The sequence below is a fragment of the Bos javanicus genome, chromosome 25 (genome assembly GCF_032452875.1).
Source record: "Bos javanicus breed banteng chromosome 25, ARS-OSU_banteng_1.0, whole genome shotgun sequence".
NCBI lineage: Eukaryota > Metazoa > Chordata > Mammalia > Artiodactyla > Bovidae > Bos > Bos javanicus.
Window position 1 is genome coordinate 37,600,039 of NC_083892.1, and position 24,537 is coordinate 37,624,575.

General features: G+C 52.0%; 1 long non-coding RNA gene across 1 annotated transcript; it reads left to right on the forward strand.

The window, feature by feature from the left end:
* The first annotated feature begins 10,011 nt into the window (after nt 1–10,011).
* Nucleotides 10,012–17,597, forward strand: LOC133238740 (uncharacterized). The gene is made up of 4 exons (XR_009733611.1): nt 10,012–10,240; nt 10,604–10,687; nt 15,050–15,328; nt 17,332–17,597. It is a non-coding gene; the product is annotated as an uncharacterized LOC133238740 (long non-coding RNA).
* The last annotated feature ends 6,940 nt before the right edge of the window (nt 17,598–24,537 follow it).

The following is a 24,537-nucleotide window of genomic DNA, read 5'->3' on the forward strand; positions in this document are numbered from 1 at the left end:
TGAGAACCCCCGTGAACATTATGAAAAGGCAAAAAGATATGACACTGAAAGATGAGCTCCCCAGGTCGGTAGGTGCCCAATATGCTACTGGAGAAGAGTGGAGAAATAACTCCAGAAAGTATGAAAAGATAGAGCCAAAGCAAAAACACGCCCAGTTGTGGATGTGACTGGTGATGGAAATAAAGTCTGATGCTGTAAAGAACAATATTGCATAGGAACCTGGGATGTTAGGTTCATGAATTGCAAATTGGAAGTGGTCAAACAGGAGATGGCAAGAGTGAACGTCGACATTCTAGGAATCAGTGAACTAAGATGGACTGGAATGGGTGAATTTAACTCAGATGACTAGTATATCTACTACTGTGGGCAGGAATCCCTTAGAAGAAATGAAGTAGCCATCATAGTCAACAAAAGACTCTGAAATGCAGTACTTGGATACAATCTCAAAAATGACCAAGTTCATTTCCAAGGCAAACCATTCAATATCACGGTAATCCAAGTCTATGCCCTGACCAGTAACACTGAAGAAGCTGAAGTTGAACAGTTCTATGAAGACCTACAAGACCTTCTAGAACTAACACCCAAAAAAGATGTCCTTTTCATCATAGGGGACTGGAATGCAAAAGTAGGAAGTCAAGAGATACCTGGAGTAACAGGCAAATTAGGCCTTGGGGTACAGAATGAAGCAGGGCAAAGGCTAATAGAGATTTGCCAAGAGAACACACCGGTCATAGCTAACACCCTCTTCCAACAACATGAGAGAAGACTCTACACATGAACATCACCAATGGTCAATACCAAAATCAGATTGTTTATATTCTTTGCAGCCAAAGATGGAGAAGCTCTATATAGTCAGCAACACTGGGAGCTGACTGCAGCTCAGATCATGAACTCCTTAAGTAGTCATGTATGGATGTGAACTGGACTATAAAGAAAGCTGAGTGCCAAAGAATTGATGCTTTTGAACTATGGTGTTGGAGAAGACTCTTGAGAGTCCCTTGACAGCAAGGAGATACAACCAGTCCATCCTAAAGGAAATCAGTCCTAAATATTCATTGGAAGGACTGATGCTGAAGCTGAAACTCCAATACTTTGGACACCTGATGTGAAGAACTGACTCAGTGGAAAAGACCCTGATGCTGGGAAAGATTGAAGGCAGAAGGAGAAGGGGGTAACAGAGGATGAGATGGTTGGATGGCATCACCGACTCAATGGACATGAGTTAGAACAAGCTCCAGGACTTGGTGATGGACAGGGAGGCCTGGCGTGCTGCAGTCGATGGGGTCGAAAAGAGTCAGACACAACTGAGCGACTGAACTGAACTGATGACTATGTGACCACAGGACGGGGACTTGGAAGTTAGCCAAGCCTTAGGATGATTCCCAGTCCTGTTTCTTGTTTATTCTGAGGCCTTGGGCAGTCCCTGCACCTGTCAGAGCCTCAGTTTCCCCATTTGTAACACGGAGGTAATGATCGCTCCCCACAAGGTGGCACAGCACGCTATCGAGTCTGAACATGGATACCCACCCCATAGAGGGTAACCGGTATTCATTAGATTTTATGTGTGTGCTCAGTCGTTCAGTTATGTCCAACTCTGGGATTTCCCAAGCAAGAATACCAGAGTGGGTTGCCATTTTCTCTTCCAGGGTATCTTTACAACCCAGGGATAAAATCCATGCCTCCATTGTCTCCTGCATTGCAGGAGGATTCTTTACCCACTGAGTCATCAGGGAAGCCCCAGATACTCTCCTAAAACTGCTGTCTCCCAAAAGGATATTTAAAGAGAGAAAACTGTAATGCTCGTGCCCTTCATTGCAGTCTGAACGCTGATTCTACAATGAGCTGGACACTTCTGGATGCATCATAAACCGTTCTCGAAATAATCCCCCTTTTCCTTCCTCACCTGCCAGACAGCCAAGCTGCAACCTCATGAAATACGAGGGAAGTTCTCTTTTATGGCTATTCATTCATCTGCAGGTTCCTTGGCTTACCAGTCCCTCCAAGTTATTTTATTATTTCCAGGAAACTGTAACAGAGCCTTTTTATACACCTTCTGTTGTCATAAGAGGCATCGCACATAAAGCATGTCAACCGAATATGAGGAAGTCATCTTTCATCTGGTTTACTGTTTCCTTGAGACAGCCGCTCCCTGGGTCTGGTCAGCTGGCCGCTTTGATGGTGTTACTAGAAACGGCTTTTCAAATAAAGGAGACCTGGAGAACGTGGGAGCTCCTTTTTTGGTCAGTTACAGGACCAGGGTCTGGGGTGGAACGGAGCTCCTCTCCCCTCGTGGGGGTCTGGTGGGCCCCTGCACAGGCCAGCAGTTGTTCCTGGGCGCGGTCTGGGTGCCGGACTTGGCCTGGAGGCTAACAAGCACAGAGACAGCTGTGCTGGTCTCTGCCCCCTTCCCTCTGTGTGCCCTCCCTTATTGAGGTCTCAGTCCAGGACCCCAGTTCTCTGTTCAAGCCCAAGGCCGCCTCCCTGCTTTCCCTTTACATCTCCTGGTTCCAAAGAGGCGGACCTCAGTTTCCCAGTCTTTAAAATGGGGATAGCGACAATGCCAGCGTGATTCTTTTTTTTTTTTTTTTTTTTGCCTTTCGTTTTCTAATAAGGATGCAATCAGCCTGTGGTGGGAACACGGTTGGCAGATTACCCAGAGGGGAGCGGTTGTCATTAACATTCCTCCTGCCCCCAGCGGGGGGGCTTGACATCAGCAGGAGGCGTCCGCAGACTGCATCACGAAGAAGCACTCCTCCGGGGAGCCGCCTGGGCCCCAGAACGCTGAAGAAAGCCTCCACCAACTCAGGAGCGCCTGGCTTCCCCCAGGCATCTCCTGCTTCCTGAAGAGACGCCCCCGAACCCCCCAAAGTTCTGAAAAGTTATTTCAGTCTCATTAATTCTGGAAACAAACAACGGCAGAGGGAGAAGGAAGATGAGCAGAATTAAAGGATAAGGTGGAGGGGGATCCGAGGTACCTGAGGTTTGGGGGGAGCGAAGGAAGCGGGGTGAGGTGCTGCAACTCCACACTCCCACAGTCTGGGCCAGCCTGGTAGAGGGTGCAAAAGAGGCGGGCCCGGGGCATGGTCCAGGGGGGCAGGGGCGGGGCGGGACCCAGGGGGGCAGAGCCTGGATGCACAGGTCAGGGGTAAAGGGAGGATGCAGAGGGCACAGGGGTGGGACAGGGTCCAGCTGGGACTAGATCTTCTAGGATGACTGAGCTTCCAGAAAAAAGAACATGTCGGATGGAGGCAACAGCATATCCAAGGGGAAAGGGTTTAACTGTGTTCCCAAAATGTTGTATGTTGCAGTCCTGACCCCCAGCACCTCAGAATGTGCCCATAGGTGGAAACAGGGTCCTTGCATATGTAATTAGCTAAGATGAGGTCATTATGACCTGTGTCCTCATATGGGGACAATGAGGAGCAAGGGGCAGTCATTCCAAGAGATGCCACGTGCAGGCACCAAGAGAAGACGGCCATCCACAAGCCCAGGAGAGAGGCCTGGAGCAGATCCTCACTGTGCTGGGAAGGAACCAACCCTGCGCACACCTTGATCTTGGTCTTTGGCCTCCAGATCTGGGAGGCAATAAATGTATATTTTTTAAACCCTCCCCCCACTCCCCATCTGTGGTACTTTGTTACAGAGACCCGAAAGTGCAGGGCGTGGGGGGAGAGCAGACAATTTGCAGCAAAGGAGGAAGCAGGAATGGGGGCAGATGAGGCCAGGGAGGAGGAAGGGGGCTCAGAGTTCCATGTTCAAGAGTTTGGGGCTTATCTTTGGTCAGTGGGGAGGCATGGGGGTCTTCAAGCTGGGAAGGAAGGTGGTCAGTTTAGAAAACCACCCTGGGGGCTTCCCTGGCAGCCCAGTGGTTAGTACTCTGCACCTCCACTCCAGGGGACACAGCTTTGATCCCGGTCAGGGAAATAAGAGCCCACATGCCACGTGCTGCAGCCAAAAAATAAAAGAAAGGACATCCCCTTCTGGCTGCAGAGTGGAAGAGGCTGTCTTGGCCATGTTGGTAAGAGATGGAGTTTGCAGGCAAGGGGTGGAGAGAAGGGAGCAGCTCCAGAATTCAGGCATCCTCGTCAACAGGACTCCACGGGGGCCAGCAGGGGGTGAAAGATGCGTCGCTTTGCTCTGGCTGACTTAGCAAAGACCACAGACTGGGCAGCTTCAATAACAGACATTATTTTCTCCCAGGTCCCAGAGGCTGGAAGTCCAAGATCAAGGTGTGAGCAGGGTCGGTTTCTTCCGAGGCCTCTCTCGTCCGCTTGTAGACAGCCATCACCCCCCTGTGCCTACGCGTGGTCTTCCCTCTCTGTGTGTCTGTGTCCTAATCTCCTCTTCTTAATAGGACATGAGTCCTATTCGGTTAGGACGCACCCATATGACTTCATCTTAATATTTTTTCAGCTCACGTGTACATTTATTGAGCTCACACGAAACGGGACACAGTTAAGAAATGACCCTCCCCTCATTGGTGTACAACTCCCTGCTCTTTCTCCCTGGCGGTTACATCCTGTTCCGCTAGCTTTCCACAAACACGCAATCTTCTAGAATGAGACATCTGGGCAGTAGCTCAGAACCTGCTCAGAAGCAGCGGGCGGCAAAGTGGTGTCAGAACCAGCGGAGAGTTTGCTTCATTTGAAGTGTACCCAGAGACAGACTCGTGGCTTCCCGTGCATGGGCTGGCCTGGGCCAGGCTGGCACTCTGGTCGTGGGCTCCTTGGAGTAAACAACCCTGACATCTGCATGACCTCCACTCACAAAGTGTAAATGGGATTGTAATCAATGTGGCCCCAGCGGCTTCTTCCCCCAAACCGGGGGTCGGTGACGTCACGTCGGTAGAGAATTCGAAATCCTCTGTGTCCTCTCCATACACACAGGTATGGGTGCCTCTGGGTGTGGCGTGAGGTGGCACAGCCGGGACAAACAGGGCAGAGAAGACCAGGGTCTCCCTAAGCGGGCATGGTGCCAGCGGAAAGCACAGACGGCTCTGGAAGGCAGGCAGGGAGGCCAGCCCTGGGGTGCGCTGGGTGAGCCTCCTGCGGGGCACGCACAGAGCCCTCAGCTCCGGGACCCCGGAAGCAGCATTCCGAGGTGGCCGTCAACCTCACTGTAACATGACCGCCTCTTGAAAGGCGCTGTCTCCAAACAGAGCCTCAGTCTGAGGTGCTGGGGCGGGGACTCCCACAAATGAATGGGGGGAGGTACACAGGTCAGCCGGTAACTGAGGGGTGCCCACGTTTCTGAGGCAGTTTCCACTTTCGCCCATGACTCATACACACTACCATCTATAAAACAGATAGCTAGTAAGAACCTGCTGTATAGCACAGGGGTCTCTATTTAAAACTCTCAAGGCCTATATGGGAAAAGAATCTAAAAAGAGTGGATATGTGTATAAGTGGTTCACTTTGCTGCACGCCTGAAACTAACACAGCATTATAATAAATCAACTAGCATACACTCCAATAAAAATTTTTAAAAAGGGTATAGTGGGCAAGAACCCACCTGCCAATGCAGGAGACCCAGGTTCGATCTCGGGTCTGGGAAGATTCCACTTGCCGTGCAGCAGCTGAGCCTGTGCACCACGACCGCTGAGCCCACCTGCTGCCACTACCAAAGACCCTGCGCCTAAAGCCGGTGCTCTGCAGCGAGAGAGACCACCGCACTGAGGAGCCCACGTGCCACAACGAAGAGCAGTCCCCGCTCACTGCAATTAGAGAAAGCCCGCAGGAAGCAACATAGGCCCAGCACAATCAAAAACAAAATGAATAAATAAATGTTATTTTTTAAAAAAAGAAAAAAACCCACGCTTCACTATGACAAATCAGAGAGAGAACCCAGGCCCAGCCAGCTGCTCCCCAAGTCTGTCCCTCTCAAGGTGGCCATTTTCTTTGGGAATTCATTCCTGTCTGGGTGCACAGCCTTCTCTAGCAGGCTCAAAGTCTAATTTCCATTCCTTCGAGTGATATTTATGGCTCTGCACCAGACGTGATTCTGTGAGCACTGTGAAATGGCCCCATCTCTCTTGGGGGTGAGCTGGCATGAACCAAGTTCAAAGAAAGTGATAAATAAAAGCCACAATGTCAATTTAGTGAATTGCTTTGAGAAATACAGCTGTGGGCTGTGTGGGTTGACAGATCGATGCCCTCTCTCTCTCTCGGGCATGAGAGCCAGGCTACCACCAGCCGGACACTCTGGATGGACAGACCTTATTCCACATCCTGCACTCTCCTGTCCAGCAGGCAGACCTCCGGGAGTCTGACTGTGATGTCACAGATTCCCTGGATTAGCCCAGAACACGGAGAGTGAGGTAAGCCTGGGGGTTAGGGGAAACTCTGGGTCTAGGCCACCGGAGGATCCATCTCCCAGGCCAGGGGTCAGCCTTGGCAGACAACCGGATGCCGGAGCCAAGACACCCCCTTCCTGGCCCCAGCCAGACAGCTCTGCCCACTGCTGTCTCCTCCAGGCCTCAGCTCACCAGCCCCTGCTTGTTACGTGATCTTTCTCTGAACAGGGTGGGATTCAATTGGTCAGATTTCCATCAACTGAAATTGCAAACCCGCAAACTTGGCCGCCTCTGGGCAACCGCTCCCAAATCCCAGAGCACAGTTCTAGGTCTTTCCAAACCCTCCTGCCCCTCGTTTCCTTACAGACCTTGGATCCCACCGCAGGCATATCCCAGCCAAGGCAGAGAGGTGACTTTTCTAGGCAGCCTCATTTCCAGGGGCAGATGAAGCCCCAAATGTCAAGACCCCTCCTTTGCTGGGGCCCCTGGGAGAGCTAGAAGATGCTGGGAGTAACAGAGTATCCTGGGTGGGGAGAGGAGTCAGCTTGGAACCAGCAAGCATGTCTCTTAAATTGCTAAAGACACTGCAGGAAGAGACCAGGATTCCCAGGGCCCCGGTTCCTTGTGTGATTTCCTTTCTCACTCTAAATCAACATTTACTTTCATACCTCCATACGTGGTGTGCTTATCCTTCCTGAGACTCCCTCAGTGGTCTGAGCTTCAGGCCTCCCAGACCTTAGGTCCACTCCTGCTGGTTTCTCTTGAGTCCTCATCTACAGGGGCGGGCGGGGGAAGTGGGGGGGAATCTGGGGGCGGGGGCAGGGGTGCCCGGAGACAGGTAGCTCCATGCCTTCCAGCAAGTGGGTTGTGATGAGTCAGAGAAAGAGCCCGGGTCTTGCAGCCTAGGTGCCTGCAGTGAGTAAAGGACGCTGGATCCGAGCCCTGCTCCCACCCCAGGCCCTCCCCCAGGGCACCCACAGCAGGTGGGAACACCCACTTGGCTGGTCTAGCCTCCTACTTCCTTCACTTCATGGAAGGGAGAGACTAAATCTCTCAGTAACATGTTTTCATGTTCCTTTCCAGGGACACATTTTTCAGCTTTGGTTAGTAGAAAAAAGAAACTTTGAAAATTCCCTTAAAAGTTAAATCATGGACTTTGGTGCCTCCCCCTCCGAATCAAAAACATGTATTTTTGCAACCGACAGAAACATCAGACATCTTCCCTCCATCATCTGCCTGTCTGGCTAACACGCTTTTCAGGACAGGTGCTCGCAGGGCGTAATTTATGTCTCTGTGTGTTTTAACGAGCCCCCTGCGCCGGTTTTGATCCGGGAGTTGCCGCGTGGCTCTGAATCTCTCATTAGCCTGGCCGCTCGTCCTCTCCTCACCTGTGGCGCGTCCGCCCCCTCCCCGCCGCTTTGTTTTGTCATCCGTCGGTTTCCTCCCCGCCAGCCAGTCCATCTGGGACTGTTCAGGCGCCAAGTCCTCCGTTCACTAAAGTCTATCGCACGCGGACGACCGCGGCGGGAGGGGCGGGAGCCAGGGGCCGGTCCCACGTGACCCGGGGGCAGGGCTCTGGACGCTTCACCTCCCCCCGCCCCCGGCCTCCAGCGCTTCCCGGTTTCAGGCCTGCACCCACCCCCCCACAGCTGGAGCCCTGACCCTCTGCCTCCCGAATGCACGGCAGCCACCAGCTCTCATGCGTGATTCATGGGGGGCGCTTGGCCTGGGAGTGGGCGCCCGGGGAGCAGATCATGAGCCCACAGAAGCGCTTTGGTTCCAGGAACGTTCTTTCCCTGATGCACATCTGTGCTGCCTGGAAGTGCATTAAAGAGAATCGGATGAGCTGCTGCTTCTAAAATAGGTTCTGAATGTGTAAAGTGCCCGGGGAGGGCGGAGAGTGATGCCAGCTGACGAGGCGCTGGGGCCTCTTTCCGGCTTTGTCCTTCAGTGGCCCTCCTGGGTGACTGCGGTGGGTGGGGGGGTGGGAGCGGGGGAGAGGCAGGCCTGTCTCACCAAGGGCGGGGCCCCCAAGGCCTAAGAGCCTCAGCGTTCCCATCTCTCACCAAGCAATTCTCCTCCGGCTCTGTGGCTGTTTTGGGAACAGGAATGGGGTCTCTCATCCTGGCCTAACCAGGAGAGCCTTTGCCTACAGCCTTCACCAGAGACCCAGACTGGGCAAAGCAGCCAAGAGACCCGACAACCTGGGTGGTCCTAGCTCCACCACCCAGCCCCTGGGGGCCCTGGGCAAATCACCCAACCTGGAATTGGGAAAAGTGTGCCCTCCTGACTGAAAACCACCCCCCAGGTGGTATCCCACTGATTTCTGATCTGCTTTTCTCTGTGCAAACCACATACTACAGGGTATTCAGAGAGACCGCTTGTCCTGGGGACCAGACATACAGAGCTGTAGCCGAGGAGCTCTGAATCAAGAAGGCATATAAGGCCAGGACTTGGGCCCAAGGCACATACATTAATCATGTGGTACGTGGCTTCCAGTGATAAGTGGCTGAAATCCCAAGCCAAGCTGTCTTGCAAAAAGAGGGGGCTTACAGGTGAAAGAAGCCTTCAGGCATAGCTGTATCCAGGTATAGAAACCATGTCGTCAAAGCTCACTGCTGTTGCAGCCCATGACTGTGCTTTCCTCTCTGTTGGCTTCATTCTCAGGCAGGCCTGGCCCACACGGTACCTTCATGGCCTTGCCAGCCAAGTGGAAGATGGTCCCTCTTGTCCAAGGGCTCAGCTGAAGTCTCAGGGCTAGTCACTGTGACCAGGAAGATGGACTGTATTATAAGCTTGGAGGTGAGGGCTGTCATCACTACCCAATCCACGAGAAACGGGGTGGGGGGAGGACCCCTAGAGGAAACTTGGGGTCATCAGAGGTCGAGGGACAGCATCCTGGGAAGGAAAATACACCCCCAGGCCCGTCCCACCTCTGTTCTGTGCTGTTTAGACAGATGGAGCCAACAGTTCACGGTTTGGGGTTTGTTCTTCCTGGTGGTCAGGTTAGACGAGTTGGAGTTTGAGCTTGAGCTGCCAAGAGTATAAGTCTGCCCAGTGGGCGAGGAGGGACGAGCATTGCAAGCAGCAGTGTAAATATGATCACACTTATATGAAGTATCTAAAGTAAAGGGGCTTGTGGAGGGCTGAGACACTGACGCTGTTTAACGAGGACAGTTTGGTTGTGCAAGAAGAAAACGGCCAGGAGATGGATGGGGTGACGGTTGCACCACAATGTAGACGTGCTTAATGCCTCTGAACTGTACCCCCAAAGATGGTCAAGATGGTAGATTCTATGTTATGTGTATTTTACCCCAATTTTTAAAAACTGGGATGCAGGATGAAAGAAGCCAGGGTCTGTTCCCGCCCCTTCGCACACCTCCTTTTCCTCCACCTCTCTGGCTCCGGCTGCACAGTCCCCTCCTCCTGGCCCTTGCCACGACTCCACCTTCCACCCAAAGGCTCCAGATCCGGGCTCCAGTAAAGCCACTTCCTCCCTCAGCCTCTCCAGTCCCCGGCTGCTTGCAGCTTCCTGAGTTGTTAATCCCTGAGTTGCCTGATTTTACCTTTTAGCTTCTCTACTCTCTTGTCACCTGAGTAACTAACAAGTTCACTCTTTGTTTAAAAAAAAAAAAAATACACAGGAGGTTTCTCTTTTCCTCACTAAGGTTGTCTGTGACACCCCCTAGAGAATGGCTCATGTGCCTGGGGGGCGGGGTTGGAGGGGGGCACGGGGCATCCCAGTGGCAACTCCAGCAATCCCGACTGGCTGGGGTGCACTGGGGGCCCAGGAAGTCTGGATGTTTTCTGCCTCTGGAGCAGCCTGCTGGACCAAGAATCAAACTCTAGGCCAGTCTGGAGTCTCAGGTCCCCAGAAGGCAGGAACACTCCGTGGGTGCAAAGGAGAAATCAAAGAGAATTCACAAGCACCCTTCGGACAGTGGTTCTGTAAGTAGCTGCGGTGTTTCATTATTTAATCCTTCTTGAGGCAGATGCTCTTCAAGGCTGGACTGGGCCCTCCACCCTCGCCCCCACCCTGACCCTCTTGTGCCCTGGGCTGGCCGTGGGGACTCCCTGGGAGATTGTCCACGACCCCTCAAACCCTCTGACTTCTCCTCAGATTGGCCCTGGTTCAATATCTGCAATCCTGAGCTCCTCTCCCTCCTGTCTCCAGGGTCACCCACACTGTCCCCCAGGGAATAGTCCTGCAAAGCTAGGAGAGCGGGGGTGGGGGGGTGGGGGGTGGAAAAACCTGCCCCACTCGCCAGGTGGGCCATGGCCTGGCTGAATCCTGATGCTTCTTGTTGACAGCCACCAGCCTGCCTCCCAGACACAGACAGACAGCCGGCAAAGAGGGGCCACCTGCAGGCCGGACCAGAGAGGCAGAGAACAAAGGTAAGAACCCCCACCCCACCCCCGCCCCTGCAAGGGGAGTGAGGCAAGTGAGGCACCGAGAGGGAGCCGATATCCAGGGTCAGGGCAGGGCAGACCTGAGTTCTGCTCTGGCTCTGCCCGTGTGTTGGTGAAGACCAGACTCCCCCCACAGGCCCAGCGGGAGTCAGTAGCGGGGTCGGTAGAGGAAGTCAGGCAGAGAGCTGGGAACCCCCTCTGATTTCGGAACTCTTAGAGTCCTGATACCCCTCTCTGGTCTCCAACTGTGCTTTTATTCTTTGAACAAAAGAATTACAAGTTGCCTGGAGACAGAAACCATTTGCCCTTTGAAATGCAAAACCCTAACCTTGCTTAGCGGCTGCAGCACTGCTCTCTGCTGGGGGCTCTAGCTGGTTTTAGGGTGGGACGGACGACGGAGGGGCGAGCCTGCCTGGGCCCCGTCCAGCCCTCGGCTCCAGCCCACAGCATCCTGGTCTCTTCTTAGAGCCTTTGTTGGGACTGAGAAGGCAGAAGAGAACTGTCATCTTGTCCCTGGGCTTAACCCATTAGTCCTTGCTCAGGTCATCTCTTTAGACTGTAAATAAAGGATTCGGCTTCTTCCTGAAGAGCTGAGGACAACAGAAAGAGAGAAGGATGTCCAGCAGATTCTTCAGAGTAGAGGGGGCAGCGGCCTTGGACCTCCTGTGCTTGGGGACAGTCTCAGGAGTTTATAAATGTTCTGTCTTCCCATTGAGATAACCTCACTCCCAGCCCAGCTCTGCTGTGATAACACAGACAGTGGGCCTCTTCTGATTCCCTTGATCTGTCTACCGATTGATAGACATTTAGAGGATGTAATGGGTCAGCTGGTGTCCCCACAAAGTTCATCTCCACCGAGTACCTCAGAAGGTGACCTCATTTGGAAGCAGATGTCATTATTAAGGTTGGGCTTCCCTGGTGGCTCAGCTGGTAAAGAATCTGCCTGCAAGGCGGGAGACCTGAGTTCAGTCCCTGGGTTGGGAAGATCCCCTGGAGAAGGGAAAGGCTGCCCACTCCAGTATTCTGGCCTGGAGAATTCCATGGATTGTAAAATCCATGGGGTCACAAAGAGTCGGACATGACTGAGCGACTTTCACTTCGCTTATTAAGGTTAGAGTTGAGATCAGCTGAATCACAGGAGGCGCCAGTCCAGTGAGAGTGTCCTTACAAGAGGGACTGTCCACCCTACAGACAGGCGGGGCCTCGCTTCCAGTCCAGGAACACCTTAACGTGGGATCACGCAGGCCCTCACCCACCTGTTCTCTTCCCGGGCCCCGTGAGGACCAGGATATCCCTAAGCCCATCCTCCTGCTCTTGGTAGACTGTGCCCCAAGTGCCAGCCAACAGTGTACCCCAGCCTAGCAGTCAGCAAGCTGGCACATCCCAGGAGACCTAAGGATAGGGCAAGGTTGTCAGCCGCCAGCATCCTTTCCAAGTCTTCACCAACTGAATACCTCTTAAAGCAAGGCTGAAAATTACTCTGCAACCCTTCACTTCACGAAGCATTTAGACTTCCTTGTTTTAATGAATTTATACGAAAATCTGGTCCTCCAAATCTGTGCACCCACCTAAAAATAGTAATTCCGATCTCAGTGTGTTTTTCACAGTGTCGCCCCTTTGACACTAGCAATATTCTAAGCTTCACGAATCCCTTTAGTAACATGACATTCAACAGTTAGGTGGGATGTGTGGACCCCACCGCCATGCCTGACACAAACTCAGCTCGTGAGAGATTCTTCTTGTTGAGAGAGGTACAGTGAGGTGTGGCGTTCTCGTGTCTCTGCAGTTAACGCAGCACAGTTCTGACTCTAACCACCTGGAGTTAGAGGAGATTTCACAGGTTCACGGGCACGGTCCCCGGCAAGACTGCCCCCACTTCAGACACCAGCCACACTTTGGCGGTCTCCAGCCCACCCACAATTCTGACCAATTGGCCACAAATCTGGAAGGTTTTCCCGACCCCCGTCGGTCTCAACAGTTTGCTGGTAAGGCTGTCCTTCCGGTTTTTGTTGTTTAGTTGCTAAGCGACCCCATGAACAGTAGCCCTCCAGGCTCTTCTGTCCATGGGATTTCCCAGGCAAGAGTCCTGGAGTGGGCTGCCATTTCCTTCTCCAGGGGATCTTCCTAACCCAGGGATCAAATCTGCATTGGTAGGCAGATTCTTTTAGCACCAGGGAAGCCCATCCTTCTGGTTACAGTTTTATTATAAAGGGTGCAGGTCAGGACCAGCCAAATGAAGAGGCCCCAGGGCGAGGTTCTGGGAGGGTCTTCTGCACCCTCTCGCCATAAAATCTGAATGTGTCAGCCTCCTGCATACCCGTGGACTCAATTAGGAAGCTCCACCAAGGTCAGGGGCCAGAGCTTTTATTGGGGTTTCATTGTAAGTATGATGAGTTGAGTCACTGGCCACGTGATTGAACTCACTCTCCAACCCTCCTCCCCCACCCATCCCCAAAGTGCGGGCTGTGCCTGGCTCCATTCTTGCTACTGGAACAAAGTACAGACTATATATATAAACTGTAAGTCTGCATTTCATTGTAGACTGGCTGGCTGTAACAACAGTCTATAACACCTACACTGGGGGGCTTAGAAACAACAAGCATTTACTTCTCACAGTTCTGGAGACTGGAAAGTGTGGGATCATGTCACCAGGCGATTCAGTGTTTGCTGAAAGCTCACTTCCTGGTTCACAGATGGCCATCTTTTCACGGTGTCCTCATGTGGCCAGGGAGCCTAGGACGCTCCCTGGGGCCTCTTTCATAAGTACGCAGTCCCATTCACGAGACCTCCACCCTCCTGACCTGATCACCTCCCAAAGGGCCCATCTCCTAATACCATCAGGTTAGAGGTTAGAATTTCAACATGTGAATTTGAGGGAAACACAAACATTCAGATCGAAACATGCTGACATCACCTGGCTCAAGGACCCAGCCTGCTAGTCATAGGGTTGGTCTCTGTGGCGTGGCCACCCCCATCGTAAACCTAGGTGTGACCTTAGGAGTCCCTGAGAAATAACAGACACTCCTATCATTCAGGAAGTTCCCAAGATTTCCAAGCTCCCTCCCAGGAACCAGTCACATCCTTTATTACCCAGAGCTCAGATCTTGAGTGATTATTTTAATAGGAGGTACAATTAAACACAACACCTGAGTTCTCAAATTCTGATGGCCACTCTCCAAATGCATCCAAATTAAGGATTTCCCTGGCCGTGCAGTGGGTAAGACTCTGCCTTCCAGTGCAGGGGCTACAGGTTCTATGGCTGGTTGGGGAGCTAAAATCCCGCATGCCTCTCAGCCAGAATCAGATCAGATCAGATCAGTCGCTCAGTCGTGTCCGCCAGAATAGCGAAACATAAAAAAAAGCAATGTTGTGACAAATTCGACAAAGATTTTTAAAAAATGGTCCACAGCAAAAAAAAACCACTTTTTAAAACTTAAAAAAAAAGTATCTAGATTAATCCCATCATCCCACCTGGCAGCACATTCCAAGAAACAAACTATCAAAAGATATTCTGACATTTGCTTGTGACCCTCAAAGAATGTCACATACCAGTGCATCTTCATTTACCCTTTCCTGTGTTTCTACTTCAACCTCTCCTCCCCAAGAGCTGTCCTGGCTCCTCTGAAAGTGTTGAAAGTCTTAGTCGCTCAGTTGTGTCCGTCTCTTTGCAACCCCCTGGACTGTAGCCCGCCGGGTTCCTTTGTTCATGGGATTTTCCAGGCAAGAATACTGGAGCGGGTTGCCATTTCCTCCTCCAGGGGATCTTCCCGACCCAAGACCCAGGGATGGAACCTGGGTCTCCTGCATCGGAGGCAGATTTTTTTTTTTACCATCGAGCCACCAGGGAAGCTCCTCTTTCCACGTCTTCCTCCAAGAATTCCGCCCTAACCCAGGCCCCAGGAACTCTGTGTTTCCTCTTCTCCCCCAGGAAATCAACTGAGCTACCAAAGACCATGCCTCTAATTTCATGAATGAAAGGAAGAAAGCGGTGGTGGTTATTTAATGTGTCCACTTGACTGGCTGAGGAGATCCCCAGATTAAACACTCCTCCTGGGTGTTCCTGGATGAGATTAGCACTTGGATTCAGTCCAGCCGATGGTCCTCCCCAGCGCAGGTGCCCTCATCCAGTCCACCAAGGACTGAACAGAACAAAAGACGGAGGGAGGAGGGAGCCAGCCCTTTTCAGTATGAATTTCCAAGCTTGAACCAAAAGGACTGCTGCTGAGCTCTTGAGTCCTAAGAACCAGGCATCCCTCCTCCCGCACCACCTCCCCGGGCCCTCTAGATCTCAGGAGCAATTCGTCTGAATTCCTATTTCTAACCAACTCTGTTTCCTGAATGTCTCAGCAACCCAGTTGCCCACTACTTGGAATGGAGAGGAGAGCACGTGTGTCTGCCAGGCCTGATCATGAACCGTAGTCTTTGGATGGAAGGTGATACTTCTGGATGTTCCCAGGTCACTCTCAACTGACCTCACCTGCGGACAGGTGCAGTGAAGGGCACCCCGCCCTGCCCAGGGACCTCCTCACTGACACCCCCAGTCCTTGGTTTTCCAGCCACGTCTGCCTTGGGAAAAGGTCGACACACAGAGCCCCTGTCTGGAAGCCGCGGTACGGAGGAAGGATGGTAAGTTTCAGTCTGGCCTCCAGGACGCACTGGGTGATCTTGGATGTGTTCCTGGACTTGCGGGGCCATCTCTCTGCCCACAAACTGGGGGCAGGAGGGACTCCTTTGCTCAGGCACCACGCAGGCTGCGTGAGAACCCCAGACATCACCCGCGCAGCAGAGGGGACACCACTGGGCACCCTTCCCCCTCTGGCCTTTTTAAATTAATTTATTTATTAACTTACTTTTGGCTGTGCTGGGTCCTTGTTGCTGCTCTTGGACTTTCCTCTAGCTGCGGCGAGCGGGGGCTCCCCTTGGTTGCTGGGTACAGGCTTCTCACTGCAGTGGCTCCTTGGTTGCAGAGCAGAGGTTCGAGGGCACGCGGGCTGCAGGACTTGAGGCACGGGCTCAGCTGCCCCGAGGCACGTGGGATCTTTCCGGACCACGGGTTGGTCCTGTGTCCCCTGCATTGGCAGGTGGATTCCTGACCGCTCACCACCAGGGAAGTCCTCTATCTCTTGCTTTCTCTTTAAGAAGTCTTTCTCAAGGCAGACTCCACGCTCCCCCCACAGAGTGTCAGCTTGCAGAGCCACAGAGCCCTCCAAGGCCAGGGTCCCAGTGGGGTGAGCCCAGCCCCCTGTCATTGGTGACCATGTTCCCATCCACAGCTCAGGCCAAGGCAGCAGACATAAGCCCTACTCCTGTCTTTAGGGGGCAGAGGGAGCGTGGTGAAAGGGTCCCCAGTCTCTTGGTTTCCTGGATCTTACAAGCCATCCTTGTTGCTCAACTGCCAAACGAGGGAGGAGGAACAAATGTTGCTTCTTCTCTTATCCCCAGCTTCTCAGAGCCTCGTGCTGGGCAGTCTGAGTGGAAAGCAGACCTCGTGGCCTGCCCTGCCAGGATCAATTTGACAGAACCCCACAGAGTGTGAGAAACCAATAAGACCCATTCAACTTGAAAGCTAGTCTTGTTCAACTGTGTCCACTTTTTCCCCAAGAAATTTCACACCTTGACACAAATGAGAAGATCTTAAGAAAGAATAATTTAATGTTAGGTAGCATATCCAACCACAATCAGGTATGAGGAAATGTTCCCTCTTCTCCGTGGCCAGTGGCCTCCTGAGATACATGAAAGAAAGCCCACTCCCCCAAAAGGGTGTCCCTCCCACGACAGTAAAGCCCCAAACTGGCTCATCTCACAACAGCCTTGTACATCCGATGGTGAAGGCAGGTCAACAAGAACGATACCTGAGCTGCAATTTAGCTGGTATTAGCTGGGTGGCTCAGAAGGTAAAGAATCTGCCTGCAATGCAGGAGACCCAGGTTCAATCCCTGGGTTGAGAAGATCCTCTGCAGAAGGGAATGGCAACCCACTCCAGTATTCTTGGAGAATTCCATGGACAGAGGAGCCTGAGGGGCTACCTTCCATGGGGTCTCAAAGAGTCAGACATGACTGAGCAACTAACACACACTTGGCATACAGTGGATGCCTAATAAATGTTGTGTGGGTGGATGGATGGATGAATGGATAAATGAATGAGTTATTCAGCAGTTCCATCACAAGCCAACATTCATTAAAACCTTGCCATAACTATCTAGACACGGAAGAGCTGTTTATGGAAAAGCAAGAACTGAATTTGCAAACCCTCCTGTTGGCTTCACAATAATTCATGCTCATCTGCGTCTAATAAAATATGGAAGCAAATTTTACAGGAACATTTTGTGGTTTAGCAATCATTTAACTATTTCCTCCGGGGGCAAGTCATATATTCTCATCCAGATGTGTGGGGAATTCCGTGAATAAATCTGCAAATATCAAGATGAGGTGCTCCCCACCCCCACCTCAGGCAGCCCGAGCCTGGCTAATGGGGGCATAAAAGTGGGGACCGACTGAAGTCATTCTGGCCTCTGCTCCCAGTCATGGTCCCCAGACTCCCCGTGTCTGACCCCCTGCTGCAGGGACCTGAACCAGCTAAAGGGACTGAGTGCCAGAGTCACTTTCTTCATGGAACTTTCCTCCATCAGGTCCATGCCCGGTGCTTGGCAGGGCTTCGGAGAGATGAGATCTTCCCCACCCCACGAGCCCCACCTCGAGAACAGCAAGAGGGACACTCAGGATCCACAGCTGTTGCCACTGACCCCACGGACCCCGCCTTCAGCCGCACCCCAGCTCCTTGCAGATTCGAGAGCCGATGAATACGAATGAGCAGCACCTGCCCGGAGCTGCCTGGCGTTCCATCCTCCTCCTGATTTTCTGGGTCACCGATTTTTAATTAAAGTTTTAATTTTGAGATAGTTGTAGATTCTTGTACAGTTAAGAAATGTTACAGAAAGATCCCTAAGTCCCCTATACTCAGTACTTTCTCCCCTGCCCCCGTCCTCCATGGTAATAGCTTGCAAAACAGCAGTATTGAGTCACCATTTTTTTTTTCAAATGTTATCTTTCCTTTTCCCCCCAAATTGCCATTTCTATATTTTTATTTATTTATTTGTCTTTGGCTGTGCTGGGTTGCAGTGTGAGGGCTTTTCTCTAGTTGCAGCGAATGGGGGCTGCTCTCTAGTCGCGGGGCTCGGGCTGCTCGTGGCAGTGGCTCCTCTTGCTGCAGAGCACAGGCTCTAGGGCGCGGGCTGCAGTAGTCGTGGCTCACGAGTTCTAGAGCACAGGCTCAGTGGTTGTGGTGCATGGGCTTTGCTGTCCTGAGGCATGTCTGTTTCCCAATGTGTGGTAAGAAGTGTGAAAGTGAAAGTCGCTCAGTCGTGTCCGACTCTTGGCGATCCCGTGGACTATACAGTCCATGGACTTCTCCAGGCCAGAATACTGGAGAGGGTAGCCTTTCCCTTCTCCAAGGGCTCTTCCCAACCCAGAGATCGAACCCAGGTCTCCCACCTTGCAGGCAGATTCCTTACCAGCTGAGCCACCAGGGAGGCCCGATAAGAAGTATATTTTCACCAAATGGAGACTCTTGGCCCCCCGGTCCCACTCCCAAACCTGCTGGACCTCACCACCCAACGTCTTCCCTTTTGATAAAGGACACAGTGTACACAGCCCCAAACTCAAGGTTTCTCTCCCTCTTCCTTAAATTTTTCCACTTTTTCTTTTTTGGCCAAGGAAGTCCTGAACCCACCCACTTTTCACTGTCCACCCGAGCGACCCTGGCATCAGCCACTGTGAGTACTCCTCAGCAGAACCAGCTACAGAATTTTCAGGGCCCAGTGAAAAATGAATGTACAGAGCCCCCCGTTCAAAACCGATTAAGAATTTCAATAGAGCAGCAGCACAGCATCACACCCAGCTCAGGGCGCTGGGCCCACACCCACAGAGCACCCCCTGCCCTTCAGCCAGAGACCACCAGGAGCGCAGCTGTGGTTGAACCGGGTTGGCCTGGTTCCTGGTTCCACGCAGCAAGGCTGAACACAGCCTGGGAACATGGGGCATCTCAGTCAGGACCCATCACACCACAGGACTTGGGCTTCTGGTGCGTGATCTGGGTGGGGGTCCGGGGAAGCAAGGCTTCACCCTGGATTGGACGCCGTCAGGGAGTCAGGGTGATGCTCTGATTGGGCATCTCAATAATTCTTATCTAGACTGTGAGACGGATGGGGAGAAGCTGGACTTGTGATTGGTTAAAACAAGAGAGAGCGTCATATTAGCTGGGATTGTGATTGGTTAAACAAGAGAGAGAGTCATATTAGCTGGGATTGTGATTGGTTAAACAAGAGAGAGCGTCATATTAGCTGGGATTGTGATTGGTTAAACAAGAGAGCGCGTCATATTAGCTGGGAGGGGGATGTTTGATTGTGCAGTTTGGATGGTGTCCACGTTTCGTCTGTTTCGGATGTGATTTCGGAAGGGTGTTGCTGCCGTCTTGACCCATCATGGGCACAGAGGGGCCTCATCTGAGGTTGGTGATCCATGAAATTGTTTATGTTCAACAGGAAAACGCCTTTTCTCCTGCTCACCCATCACCCCTGGCCATGTTGCCTGCAAGAGCCACCCCCGCCCCCTCATAACTTGCCTCCCCATCTTTGTGCTCTTTTCCGCACAGCAGTCAGCACGACCCTGTTAAATCAAAAGTCAGGTCGTATAGATCCCCTCTGCATAGACGTCCAGTGAATTGAATTGTGTCCAAGGCCTTCCCAGGTGGCTCAGTGGTAAAGAATCCGCCTGACAAAAGCAGAAGACACAGAAGACACAGGCTCAAAATCCTGGGTCGGGAAAATCCCCTGGAGGAGGAAATGGTAACCTGTTCCAGTATTCTTGCCAGGATAATTCTATGGACAGAGGAGCCTGGTGGGTTGCAGTCCACAGGGTTGCAAAGAGTTGGACATGACTGAGCACACACCTAACCCTGGGCATCTGTGAATGTTATCTTAGTTGGAAATAGGGTCTTGCAGATGTGATTAAGTTAAAGATCTCAAGACGCTATCACATTGGATTTAGATTGTAACTCCGATGATTAATGCCCTTATACAAAGAAGACACAGAGACCCACACACACAGACCAGGTGAAGATGGAGCCTGGAAGGAGGCACCCGCAGCCAAAGAACACTTAGGCCCATCTTTAGAGGCTGGAATAGGCAGGGAAAGACCCACCACTGGATTCTGCAGAGAGACTGTAGCCAATATCCTGATTTTGGACTTCCGGCCTCCACAACTGGGAAAGAACACATTCCTGTCTTAAATCACCAAGTTTGTGGTACTTTGTTGCTACAGCCCGAAGAAACGAATTGTTATTGTTTAGTCTAAATCGTGTCTGACTCTTTTGCGACCCTGTAGACTGTAGCCCGCCCGGCTCCTCCCTCCATGGGATTTCCCAGGCAAGAATACTGGAGTGGGTTGCCATTTCCTTCTCCAGGGGATCTTCCCAACCCAGAGGATCGAACCCAAGTCACCTGCATTGGCAGGAGGATTGTTTACTGCTGAGCCACCAGGGAAGCCAAGGAAGTGAGTACAGTCTCCTATTGCAATTAGAAAAAACCCCAATCCCTTCCCAGGACCACAGTCCCCACGGGACCTGCTTCTCTCAACCTCTTTCGCACATAACGTCCCCCAGTGCCCGCTGGGCTCCAGCCACATCCGCCTGACTTTGCCCCATCGCACCAGCCCTTGGCGTGTGCTGTGCCCACTGCCTGGAATCCAACGCTCTGATCTTTGCACAGCTGGTCACGCTCATCATTTTGGTCTCCATGCAGATGCCCCTCCTCTGGAAGGCCTCCCTTGACTTCCTGGGTTAAAATAATGCTCCGCGACCTGCAGCTCACGCTGTGTCCCGTTGCTGATTTAATCTCCTCCTGCCGCTGCAGTTCTGTAACTTATCGGCTCACGTGTCTATTGTTGGTCTCCATCCCTGAGTGAAGGCTGCATGGGGTCAGGGACATCCCTGGTCTCCCAGCTTCTTTACTGAACAAACATACATACCGTGTTTACTGTATGCCAGGCGCTCAGCCAAATGCTTTACAAACGTTACCTCATTTAACCTTTACAGATGAGGAAACCGAGGCATGGAGAGTTCAAGTCACTTGCCCAGGGTCACACAGCTTGTCAGTGGTGGAGGCGCCCAGAGTCGGTGAGCCTACACCCTCTGCTCGACCCTGAAGACTTCAGACAGCATCTGCCGGGTGAGTGGGTGTCCCGTGAAGTGAGCACCAGCAGCATCCCAGGTGGGAGGGGGATCCACGTCAGGACCTCATCCACCGCTCCCACCAGGGGTCAGGGGTGAGTGTGGGAGAGAAGCACAGCCATGAGGAGGGTTCTGGAGCAGCTCCGAGCCCCCGGCACCCCGGATGTCGGCTGCCCCCAGGGTGTCAGACTCCCTCTGTCCCCACGCCCCCCTCACCCCAATCTCTGCAAAGTGCCCTCTGCCCACGTCTCTGCCCACCTGGGCCCTGAGCTCCTGGGGGAGGGGGGTCTGGTGGTCACCAGCGGGTCCTGACCCAGCGGGTCACAGCCGCTGACCCAGCCCAGTGCTCCCTGGAGCTGCCCCAGCCCTCAGGCCCCTGCGGGTCATCTGGACCTGGGGCTGCAGCCCACCTTCCTTTAGCCACAGCGCCTGGGGCTGCCATGCTGGGGGCACAAGCTTCCCTGTGCTCAGGCACTTTCTGGCAGGTTTTATGTGATTCCATCACTTTGGTGCATCGGTCAACACTCCTAGGAAGCAGAAAGGAAGTGGGCGGATGGAGAAACACATTTCATAAAAAGGAAAGGGAGTGGTCGAGGGAAGCACCGTCAGAAAGGAGGACACGAGACCACTGGGAAGAAGGTGGAGGTGGGCACGGCTGGACGTGGGCGAGACAGGAAGCTCCGCTTGCACCCCAAGCAAGCAGGGGTCCCGGCGAGAAGAGAAACTGCCCCCCAGGCCCCAGCTGGTGCCTGCAGGCCCTCAGCGACCCTTCCAGCTGGAGGCCTCGCGGTCAGCCCGCTTTATGATTCAGTGGTGAGTTTTTATTTTCAGGTAAAAAAAAAAAAAAAGAATAACTATCTGGTTCTTTCAGCAACTCATTTTTCTCAGCATTTCTCTCAGGCCCTCGAGGCTGTAAATACAGTTTATGGCTGCCCTGGTTTCCTTTAAGGTCTTAGGAGCTTCTGTCTCCTGCTGGTGTGAGGTGGAGTGGAAAGCAAGCTCTCGGCCGAGCTGTCTCTGTCTCCAGGGGCATCAGATGAGGCAATTCCACTGTAACCGGAGGCCCTTTTAGATAAAGGACTCTACCCACCTGGTCTAGGAAAACTCGCTACAGAAATACCCACCTGCTTCTACTAGACTGAAAGAAGTATTCTCCACATCTAACCAGCATCCTCCACAGTCAGGATCCGGGCAAGAGAGATCTGATTCCGGAAACTTCCCTGGATTAAAGCCACAGTTCTCCTCCACCTCTCTTAAAATTATATCCTTTGAATATGTTGCACTTCATGATTTATACAACAGGGGTTTTTTTGTTTGTTTTTTAAAGATTTTTTTTTATGTGGACTGTTTTAAAAGTCTTTATTGAATTTATTACAATCTTGTTGACAGCCTAGACAGCATATTAAAATGCAGACATCACTTGGCTGACAAACGTCTGTCTGGTCAAAGCTATGGTTTTTGCAGTAGTCATGTACAGATGTGAGAGCTGGACCATAAAAAAGGCTGAGCCCCGAAGGACTGATGCTTTCTAATTGTAGTGCTAGAGAACTCTTGGACTGCAGGGAGATCAAACCAGTCAATCCGAAAGGAAATCAACCCTGAATACTCATTGGAAGGATTGATGCTGAAGCTGAAGCTCCAGTACTTTGACCACCTGATACAAAGAGCCGACACATTGGAAAAGACCCTGATGCTGGGAAAGATTGAGGACAGGAGAAGGGGCTGACAGAGGATGAGATGGTTAGATACTCAATGGACATGAATTTGAGCAAACTCTGGAAGTTAGGGAAGGACAGAGGAGCCTGGCATGCTGTAGTCCATGGGGTTGCCAAGAGTCAGACCTGACTTAGCAACTGAACAACAATCTTGTTTCTGTTTTATGTTCTGGTTTTATGATGCCTCTGGCCTTGCGGCATCTTAGCTCCCTGACCAGGGATTGAACCTGCGCCACCTGCATTGGAAGGCAAAGTCCTAACCTCTGGACCGCCACGGGAGTCCCTATAAAGTAGTTTTGCAAACATATTTTCACCTGGCTTTTGTGTGTCTTCTGGGGCGAAAGCTCACTCAGGAAGCTCTCCTGACTTGACCCCAGCCCCCATCTGTGAGCCAGGGAGGAGGGGTCAGGGTCCAGGGCCAATTTGGAGCCCTTTCGCTAGTGGGAAGGTCCCTGTCATCTAAGGGCTCACACGTCCCCGGGACTTGCCTCTCTCCTTTCACCTGTGATGCCGGTGAACCTAGGGAGCGATGAGACTCAGTGATGGGACCCGGCCAACACTCCTCCTTGGCCCCCTCCTCCTCCTCCAGCTCGGATGTAACAGGCAGAGCGCAGGGCCGGCCACTCTCTCTTCTCTCATGAGGCAGCCAGGAGCTCAGTCTGGGCCAGCTGGGTCTTAGGCTCGGGGATCCACGTGGTCTGTCTTGCTCCCTGCCTGTCTCCAGTTGCATCTTCTGGGGCTGGAGGATGTGGACAATTGGTCTTTTGTCCCAAATCCCTGCAAAGCAGCCCACCACTTGGGTCATTAGGCCCAGAGGGGATGGCCAGGTCCTGCCGTGGCACCTGTGAGGCCTGGACCCTGGGGTGGAGGTGAGTTTGACCCCAGCCTCAGAAGCAGTTTCTTCCATGGGGTCTGTGTAGGCAGCATCTGGCCTCATATGGGAAGAAGGACCCCAAAATGTGGGTGCCCCACCTTGGCCTGGCCTGATTTTCCACCATGAGCCAACATAAGGCTGGCTATTCATGGTCAGCCCATTAGAAAGGATTTAAATAATAATATTACCATTGGTGGCTACAAATTATTACTGAATGAACTGCTATGTAAATGAACCCTGGGAAACATTTTAAATTTCAACTTAAGAAAAACCAAACATTTCTGCTTTCTGATTCTGTTAGAATCCCAGCAGAGCGTGCTGTGTGCTTTCCAGTGCAAAGCTGTGCTAGACCATAGGTTGAGAGGAACAGTTCCTAGAAGGTTCTAGAAGGACCCACTTGGTCCATACCCAGAAGTCCTCCTGTGCAGCCACTCGAGGTACCCAGGCTCAGCACCCAGAGGTCCCTCATCGTCTATGTCTGCTCCTTTTAGAAGATCATCTTGTCTTTCTTAGCGGGTAGGAAGGAGGTTTCCATGATGGTTAATTATATGTATCAACTTCACTGGATCACAGGGTGTGTGTGTATATATATATATAGGTTCTGTTTCTCTGGAGAACCTTAATTAATACAGTTTCCTTTTTGTGCCTAAAAACATCTCTTTTTTAAGAGGTTATTTTTCTCTCCTTCCCCCTCAGCTCGTCATCTCTATTCTCTAAATACTACAGGATGAGAAGCAATTAATTCACCTGCAAGAAACAGGAGATCAGACTTCTGCCTTCTTTTTAAAAAAAAAAAAATTATTGAAGTATAGTTGATCTACAAGGTTGTATTAATTTCTGCTGTACAACAAGGAAACTTAGTTATACATATATATATAATCTTTTTCATATTCTTTTCCACTGTGGTTTTTCACAGGATATTGATGCTGCGCTCTACAGCAGGACCTTGTTTTTTTTAATCCATTCTATATATAACAGTTTGCATCTGCTAACCTCAAACTCCCACTCTGTCCCTCCCCTG